Raw genomic sequence first — 9,468 nt, forward strand, 5'->3', positions numbered from 1 at the left:
GAAAACTCAGTGACGCTCATAGAGAATGGATGTCCGAATGCCCGAAACCGTATCGCCTCTGTAGTGTCAACCCTCCCATGTAGCAATCGAAACTCAAAGGACGCTAAAACCTCTAGCGTAAGTGTGCGGTAAGCTGGTTCACTAATTGTCAGCACCCTCCTCCAGCTTCCCACTGCCAGCATCTCATCAATCTCATTAATCACCTCATCACCCTGCTGAATCTGTTGAAGCACTTGTAAATCCGCAAAGCAAGTCTCACCAAACCCGAGTGCTGAAAGTCTCTCGAAGTGAGCCTGATGCTCAGGGTTCGAGAATTCCATATGTATCGGCTCGGGTGAAGTAAGTCTGAGGAGCTTAACTTCATTCTTCTTCGCTCGAGGTGCCATAGCTGGAGTGCAAAAGACGAAAACAGTAAAAAATCTCAGAAGCAATATACTGTAGAATTCCACACGGGCCTGTGGATATTACCCACACTCGTGTGGCTCTGCAGAGCGTGAAACTCCCGCACGGGTGCACAACAAATCTTAACAACTCAATTGTAAAATCACTTCTAACTGCTTACTACACATCCATCATGCATGAAAAACTCTCATTTAAAAGCATTCAACCCGTGAAAAACCATAATTGGCGAAGAAAAGAGGATAAAAGGATTACCGAAGAGATGAATATGAAAAACGCCTGAAAATTCGGTAAGATTAGCGAAGAAAATTCCTCCAAATAGCGACGAAGGGTCGAAAGATAATCGGGAACCATTTTCCGGCGACTAGAGATGAAGAATGAGACGGATCACAAGGTTTTTAAGGAGAAAATCGCGTCTCTTGAATTTTCATGTATCCCCACGGGCGGTGGAAATTACCCACGCCCTGCGCCCTCACTCGAGAGTGCCACGGGGGTGTACACACGTCCCCTCGTGCCTTCTCGGGAAAATGCTCTCTTGACTCTGACTGATCTCACACGGGCGTGCGGAAAATACCCACGCCTGCGCGCCTGCACTCCACAGGGCGCACGCACGCCCCTATGGCTTCCCTGGACATCTGAGAAAAATATCAAGTTGCCCACACGCCCGTGCGGAAATTCCCCACGGGCGTGGGCATTCACAGGCCTCAACTCACAGGGGCGGCCGCACGCCCCTGTGTTTTCTCGGGACGGAGGGAGCAACCTGCAGAGTTTCGCACGGGCGTGTGGAAATTACCCACACTCGTGCGTGGTTCACAAGGTCATCCACAGGGGCGAGTCCACATCCCTGTGTATTCTCGGGAAAATCTACCCAACTCTGCAGGAAGGCACACGCCCGTGTGGAAATTACCCACGGGCGTGCGCCAGTCGCATGGTCATCCACAGGGGCAGCCGCACGCCCCTGTGCCCTCTCTGGAAGAGTTCACAGTACACACCCACGGGCGTGTGGAATTTCCACGCCTGCAGTGTTTTCTCCTGGATGACTTAGAAAAACCTCGCAGCTCTGCAGAACTAGCTCGAACATGTTTACACACTCAGAGCCTGCCCTATTGTGCAAAGTATACCAGATAAAAACACAAAATAGAACTCAAACGACCAAACTTCGCCAATTCTCAACAAAACATACAATGAATTCTTTTAAAAACCCACAATAAAATCGCAGCACAAGCACTTAAAAATTTAAACACCAACACTTAACAATTTATTCATGCAAACAAACTAAACTAAAAGTACAAAAATAGTAAACACTTGGGTTGCCTCCCAAGAAGCGCTTGTTTAGCGTCACTAAGCTTGACGTATCTTTCTTACCTCACGGGGGTTCATGAATGAAGGTTGCCCTCTTACCCATAACTTGAAAGCATGATGAGCAAAGTCTCTTGAGGGTAGAGGATGTACTATCGGGCTTCGGACCACCTAGCAATTGTTCGTCCAACTCCCTTGGCTCATGTACGTCTCCAACAATCTTGGGGCGTTTTCGGTGGCGTCTTCGAGCCCTCTTCATTTTCCGAAGCACCTTCTTCAAGATTCCCGGGGTAGATGTTTCCTCTCCGGTCGAACCAAGCATCAGTACTTATTCATTGCTCTCCTCTTGGTCGAACAAACCTTCATACGGATCCGGGTTGAACATTTCCTGTATATATTCATCAACAATCTCATCAGTAGTATCTAGAAAATACAAAGTGTCATCAAAATCGAGAGAATGCCGCATGGCTTTAGCAAGGCGGTAAGTGAGCTTATCGTCTCCGACTCTCAATGTGAGCTCTCCGCTGTCTATGTCAATCAATGCTTTGGAAGTCCGCAAGAATGGTCTCCTGATAAATGTCTAAAAGTACGTACTCTGCATGTATTTGTTTTGTAGGATTCTTTATATTTATTTGTTGAATCAATGCCCTTTTTGTTTAAATTGTGTTATTTTTACATGTCAGGCCCATTCGAAGCCTTGGGGCCTCAGCGACGCGATTGGGAATAAATTCAGCAACAAAGCGGCATTTTCGAGGGCCGGGATTACTGTAGCACAGTACCGCAGCGGGGTTACTATAGTGTTTCACTGTAGCAGTCACTGTAGCTCATCGCGGGCTTCTCGGCAGAAACTGAAATTCCTGAGGGGTCGGTATACGGCCGGTATACTGACCAATTTACCGGTCGGGATCTGGGCACTTATAAGGTCTTGAAGGGCATTTTTTGGGCATCTTCTTCTTGATTCTTCATCTTCTTTGGGGATAAGGCCGGCTAGGGTTTGGAGGACACTTCCACATCACTTGAACCCAAGCTTTAGGACGGCAAAAAGGGAGGAAAATCCGAGCATTTCTCGGCGGGGAGAGCAAGAACGAGGAGGATCTACTTCTAGGGCATCATTGCTTGGAGGTTGAAGACAACGGGAAGCCACCCCTTTGAGTGGCGTCTTCGGAAGGCTTTCTCCGGGGATTCTTGCGTCATTCGACCTTCATCATTTGAGGGAGTGTTCCTAATGTTTACTTTAGTTGTTTGTATGGATTATTTGGTTTTCTTGCTGAGCATGAACAACTAAACCCCTAGGTCACCGGATGTAGGTGAACCTAGGGGGTGAACTTGTGATGTTTTGGATTATTTGAGTAGTTTATGCATGTTTGGCTTGTTGAGATCCTTGTTTGGTGTTCTTACTTGTTTTGGTACATTTGATTGAGTGATGTATCAAATTCTTGGTAGCACTTTGTAGCATAACCATTGCCTTAGTGCTAGACTCCACCAAACTAGGAAGGGTTCATTGTATAAATACGCCGTGACCATCGGGTATTTGTACCCCTCCAATCCTAGGGTTGAAAACTACTTGTGTTTCCAACCTAACTTGTGAAAACCGATATTCTCCTTGCAACCGTGTGGGAAGTTGGGTGGAAGAGATTCCGTGCTCAACACTTGCACCGGGTTAGGGGTCAATTGCCGTGACCATCTGGTTGACCTAGGTTTAGGTTTTCTCGGTCCAACTAGCCACGTGCTTAATTACTCGGTATCCTTTGCACTCTAGTAACCCCCTTGGGAATCCACATCCGTGACCATTTTCCAACCTTGAGCATCTCTCGTGTTTTGCTTGTTTCGTACTTCTTAAGAATTCATCTTGCATTTCATTTTGCTTTCTTTTCTTCTTTTCTCCTACCTTGGAATCGGTGAGCTAAACAACAGGTAAGAAGTGAGTAGGGTAGCTCCTCAGGCCCCTTGGGAATACGACCCACTCGTGCATGCGCGAGTGGTTTATTACTTGACGACCCCGTGCGCTTGCGGGTGTACACACTTTGTGTCGATCATCTCCCAAGTATCAAGGGTACATCTTCATCCTCATCAACATCTAGCACTACAAAGTCAATCGGAAAAATATACTTGTCCACCTTGATAAGTACGTCTTCAATGATGCCTCTCGGATGTCGTACCGTTTGGTCTTCCAATTGTAAAGTCATCCGAGTAGGCCTAGGCTCACCCAAGCCTAGCTTTTGGAAGAAAGTATATGGCATGACGTTGATACTTGCCCCCGAATCCGCCAATGCCATTTTCTCACCTAAGTTGCCGATGTTACACGGAATAATGAAGCTTCCCGGGTCTTTCTTCTTGTTCGGCATGTTCTTTTGTAACACCGCCGAGCATGAAGCATCAAGCACCACTGAAGCACTCTCCTCCAATTTCCTCTTGTTGGTCAATAGGTCTTTCAGGAACTTTGCATACTTAGGCATTTGAGCCAAAGCCTCAACAAAAGGAATGTTGATGTGGAGTTGCTTGAACAAACTCAGGAATTTCTTATACTGGTCATCCCCTTGGTCATTCTCAATCTAGAGGGATAAGGGATTCTTGGCTTGAAATATGGGGGTGCCACCTCTTTCTCTTTGTTTTCTTCCTTCTCAACCTATACGACCTCGGATGCGTGTTCTTTCGGCTTTTCACTCGGAAGCCGCCCTTCAACCTCACGATCGCTTCTCAAAGCGATCGCCTTCACATGTTCCCTAGGGTTGGTTTCCGTGTTGCTTGGTAAACTTCCATGTGGCATTTCGGAAAGAGATTTCACAATTTGCCCCACTTGATTTTCAAGGTTGTACAAGGAGGCGGTGTGATTGCGAAGTGTAGCCTCGACTGATTCAAACCTTGTATTTGCCGATTGAACAAATCTAGTCAAGTGCTTCTCCAAATACGTCATTCGGGTTTCCAAGGCTGAAATTCTGCTTTCCACTTGAGGGGCTTGTTGTTGTTGTTGGAACCCCGATGGCCCCATGGTCTTCTGTGGTCCTTGATTACTCCATGAAAAGTTGGGATGATTCTTCGAACCTGAATTGTAGGTGTTGCTGTATGGATTCCGTTGAGGTCTCATTCCATTACCTACAAAGTCGACATTCCCAACTGAAGAAACATCACCAATGACAATTGGGCAATCGGAGAGAGCATGTCCTCCACCACAACCGGTGCAATTGGTCACGACCGCCACTCTATTCGAAGCTATAAGATCTAGCTTCTTACTCAAACTCTCCACTTGGGCCGCCAATGAAGTTACCGCATCAATTTCATGGATACCAGCCACCTTTTTCTTCTCTCTAGCGTTCCACTGGTAGCTATTTAACCCCATTTTCTCAATCAATTGACGAGCCTCATCGGGGGTCTTGCTAGCAAAGGCACCTCCTGCCGCCGCATCCAAGAGTTGCCTTGTACTCGGGTTCAAACCATTGTAGAAGGTTTGAACAATCATCCACTCTGGGAATCCGTGTTGCGGACACTTACGCAGGAGTTCCTTGAACCTTTCCCATGTCTCAAATAGAGACTCCAATTCCAACTGCATAAAGGATGAGATCTCATTCCTAAGCTTTGCTAATTTTCCGGGAGGAAAATAACGGGCTAGAAAAGCTTCTACCATCTCCTCCCATGTAGTGATTGATGCCCTAGGTAATGAGTGTAGCCACTGCTTTGTTTTCCCCTTTAAGGAAAATGGGAAGGCTCTCAATTTGATGGTATCATCCATCACACCATTTATCTTCAAACGATGTCACACACCTCGAGGAAGCTCTCTATGTGACTGTTTGGATCCTCATTGGCCAAACCGTTGAATTGTGTGGACTACTTCAGCATATGGATGAATGCCGGCTTTAGCTCGAAATTCGAGGTAATGGTGGGGGACGCACAATACTCGATTGTGTCCCCAACATCGAAGGTCCAGCAAAAATCGGATAGTGTCCGTTGTTGCTCATTTTGTTCTCGCCATGTTGTCGGATCCTTCTACTTCCAAATCGATCTGGATTAGGGTCGTTCTTGTCATGAGTTCTTTCCCTTTCCTTCGAAGTGTACGCTCAAGCTCAAGGTCTCCTTCAATCAATATTTATGGATTCCCTCGGGTCATAACTCGGAGCTGCACCAAAAGTAAAGAAAAAGAAAATCATAATGATGATAGAATAAGAAGATATGAAATAGAATGAAGGGTAAATAGCTAAGAAAACAAAGTGCAAAGTATCTCTAAACACCTATTCCCCGGCAACGGCGTCAATAACTTGACAAGTTCCCCTTGCTTATATCCTGCAAGTGCACGGGCTTGTCGAAGTAATAATCCCGGGTGAGCGGGGTCGAATCCACAGGGAGTAGGGAGTGAAAATACTTAATTTGATTCTTAGCTATGTGGAAGATCAATTGTGATAGGTGTGAAATTGATTTAATTCTCAACAATAAAATCAACAAGTGAAATAGCAAAAGTAAGAAGAGGCTAAGGCAATCGATAAAGATGGGGTACTCGGATAATGCTTCACCTAGGATAATCGCTTCAAGTGCAAGAACTCTCTATTATGCTTCCTAATCAATGCAATGGTGAGTCGTGGAAATCCTTACATACATAGTCCCAAATCTAAGGTCAACTATGCCTAACTCTATACATGTCCCGGAGGAGAAATTGAACAATCTCAACACCTCGCACTCGCATAGAGTTGCAATGAACTCTAGGGATTCCAAGTGATAAATCTATTCCTAAATATAGACCTAACCCTTTGGTCCAGGCGGAAGGTCCCTAGCCACAATTAAGCCCTAGATACTAAGATCCTCTCAACGCTTCACTCCATTGCACGCGCAACTAGGAACCAGCGGAGGTTCATCCCTTAGACCACTCACTCTATTATGGCCGCAAAGAACTCAAGGAACAGAGGTAGAATTCCATACTTTCATTGGGGTAACGCAAACGGGCACTTGTTTACGTCGTGAATCACTTGCCTCTTCAATGATGTGCACATTGGTGGATCTCTTGTTCTTATATGCATAAATCAGAATATTCGAGTGTGACTGCCTTTGTGCCGCTCCAAATGAATGTGCTCACTCGAATACGAGGAGGTTGGCACACACTCTAGCATCTCACACCTGACCTATGTCTTCGCGTTTGAACCTTAGCAAGATCTCCTCCAAAATAGGTGCATTATGATCCACATTGGCCTATTTCTTTCATACTTGGCCTCACAACCCTACCTGCATAAAAGTAACATAAAAACACACATATTAATGTAAAAACCTGAGAAAAGTAATGCTCAACATAAGGAATGAACGCTTCGCATTCATGTCGCACAAGTAATTATCAGAGGTAGAATTTATCACGTCGGAGGGGAAAGCGGACGCTCCTGTATCTCTCGACTCACCCTCTCAACACTCTCCAACCTAGCTGTGTCTAACGCTTGTGTTGTGTCACTCACTTACAAGTTTACCAACGAGAACTCTCAACTATAGTGTCACTCTAGCGGAAATGTTCATACAAACAAGCATTCAAGGTTGGAACTCACAATCAACATCAATTTATTGAAAGCATAATAAAGAGATTCCAAGAAATGAATACATCCTATGGTTCACAAATACCCAAGTACCCACTAGGGGTTTAGCTCTCCATGGAGCTAAGTACAATCAAAGATATAGAATGTAAAAGCAATGAATCCATAAAGAAACCCCCTCGATAGTCATGTCGATGGTCTTATGGAAAGTCCTCTACTCGTCGTCCAAGGATTCCCTCGTCCGGTATAGGATATGCCTCGATGGAAGCTCCCCTACCAACCTTCTTCCTCAGAAATGACGATGTCGGAGCCATAGAACCTTTCTAAAACCTTGGCCAATACCCCTCAAAACCCTAGCCGAAGCCCTCTTTCAAGTTGGGGAAAAGATGGAGAAAAGAATACTAAAATCGGGGCTGATTCGGCTTTAAATAGGGCTAGCATCGGGTGACTACACGGGCGTGGATGCTTCACGCGCCCATGCGGAATGTCCACACGGGCGTGCGGAATTTCCACACGCCTGTGTGGATTCTCTGATCTTCTGTTTTCTCGGGCGGCTGTGAACATTGCTGCTACAGTACTTGCTACCTTATTACTACAGTGCTCTGCTACAATATCCGGCCTGAATAGCTTCCCGAATCCCTACTTTCATCGGAGTAACTCAAACGGGCACACGTTCACGTCGTGGATAACTTGCTTCCTCAATGATAGGGAAGTCGGTGGAGCTCTTGTTCTATGTGCATAAGTTGGAATGCTCGAGTGTGACTGCCTTTGTGCCCCTCCAAATGGATGTGCCAAACTCAAATACGAGGAGGTTGGCACACACTCTAGCATCTCACATCGACCTATGTCTTCGCGTTTGAACCTTAGCAAGATTTCCTCCAAAATTGGTGCATTATAATCCAGATTGGCTTCTTTCCTTCATACTTGGCCTCACAACCCTACCTGCACGAAAGTAACATAAAAACACACATATTAGTATAAAAACCAGAGAAAAGTAATGCTCAACATAAGGAATGAATGCTTCGTAATAATATCGGACAAGCACTTATCAAACTCCCCCACACTTAAGATTTTGCTTGTCCTCAAGCAAAAATTTAAAACGTTATGTGCATCAATGAAGAAAATATTGAAAGTTCTTGGCCTTAGGTTCACCAAAATATACAAAGAGAGCATTCTACAAGTGAGGGAAATTTCAACACTAAATATAGAAATCAATGCTCTAGCTAATAAAAAACTTGAATAAAAATTGACAACAAACCCGAAATCGTGTATGTGTGTGAACTCACTCAAAACAACCCAAGGTACACTCCTCAAAGTTCTAAGTACAAGGGACTTATTTATCTACAAAAGTGACAACAATTTCAAAGATGTTAGTAGCTTCACACATCCTCTAAGGTAGCCCTTTCCAAAGCGGCCGCTAAGGTGGCTTTAACACTTTCGAGGTGGTAGCTCTTTCTACCGGAGTGGTAGCTTTCACTCATCCTATGAGATAGCTCATTCTCTCATTAGGGCATAGCTAGTATCCGACTTATGAGAGTAGCTTCATACGTCATAGGTGGTAGCTCTTTCCACCCAACAAGCACAAATAAACAATAAAACTTTTTTTTTTCAAAATTTAACAGAAGAAACAACTATAACTAGTCCCTTTAACATCAAACTTAAGTTTCCAAAAGAGTATAAAGAGTGAGTAGTGCACTAAGTGTAAATCGGGCAAAAATTCCTAGAAATTCAAGCAAGAACTAGAGCATGAAAAACATTCAATGTTAGAAATTCTCTTAAACTCAAGAATATAATCCTTGCAACTAAGGTGAACCGCCATTGGCTATGTGAGCATATATCAATCAAGAACAATAGAAAAGAATGTGTGCACTATTAAACTCCCCCCACACTTAAGTTGTATATTGTCCCCAATGTACACATGCAAGCTCACTCATAATATATATCGTTCAAAAGCAAATGTAGGAGAAGCAATCAAAATAATACTCCCCTGACTCCTAGTGTTGCATTTGATGAAGCTAATTCCATGGGGGTAATGTTCCGACGGGTTGTGAAGCTTACACGGCTAAGTGCCTAAGCACTTTGGTCGTGCCCATGACTAAGTCTCAATTCCCAAGAAGACAAGACCATCTGCACGCATACACGAGGGGGTTCAGTGAAGCTCAATAAAAACAAAGTATCTCGAGTATATATAAAAGATAGACAATGAATACAACTGGAGATGGAAAATGAAAATAAACTCAGAAGGAGAACCCTTTCTGAGTGAACAAGTCTA

General features: G+C 44.6%; 1 non-coding gene across 1 annotated transcript; it reads left to right on the forward strand.

Moving 5' to 3' along the window:
* Positions 1-5,165: 5,165 nt before the first annotated feature.
* Positions 5,166-5,272, forward strand: LOC120282001. Its single transcript, XR_005542867.1, has one exon. It is a non-coding gene; the product is annotated as a small nucleolar RNA R71 (small nucleolar RNA).
* Positions 5,273-9,468: the final 4,196 nt, after the last annotated feature.

This window comes from Dioscorea cayenensis, chromosome 2 (genome assembly GCF_009730915.1).
Source record: "Dioscorea cayenensis subsp. rotundata cultivar TDr96_F1 chromosome 2, TDr96_F1_v2_PseudoChromosome.rev07_lg8_w22 25.fasta, whole genome shotgun sequence".
Taxonomy (NCBI): domain Eukaryota; kingdom Viridiplantae; phylum Streptophyta; class Magnoliopsida; order Dioscoreales; family Dioscoreaceae; genus Dioscorea; species Dioscorea cayenensis.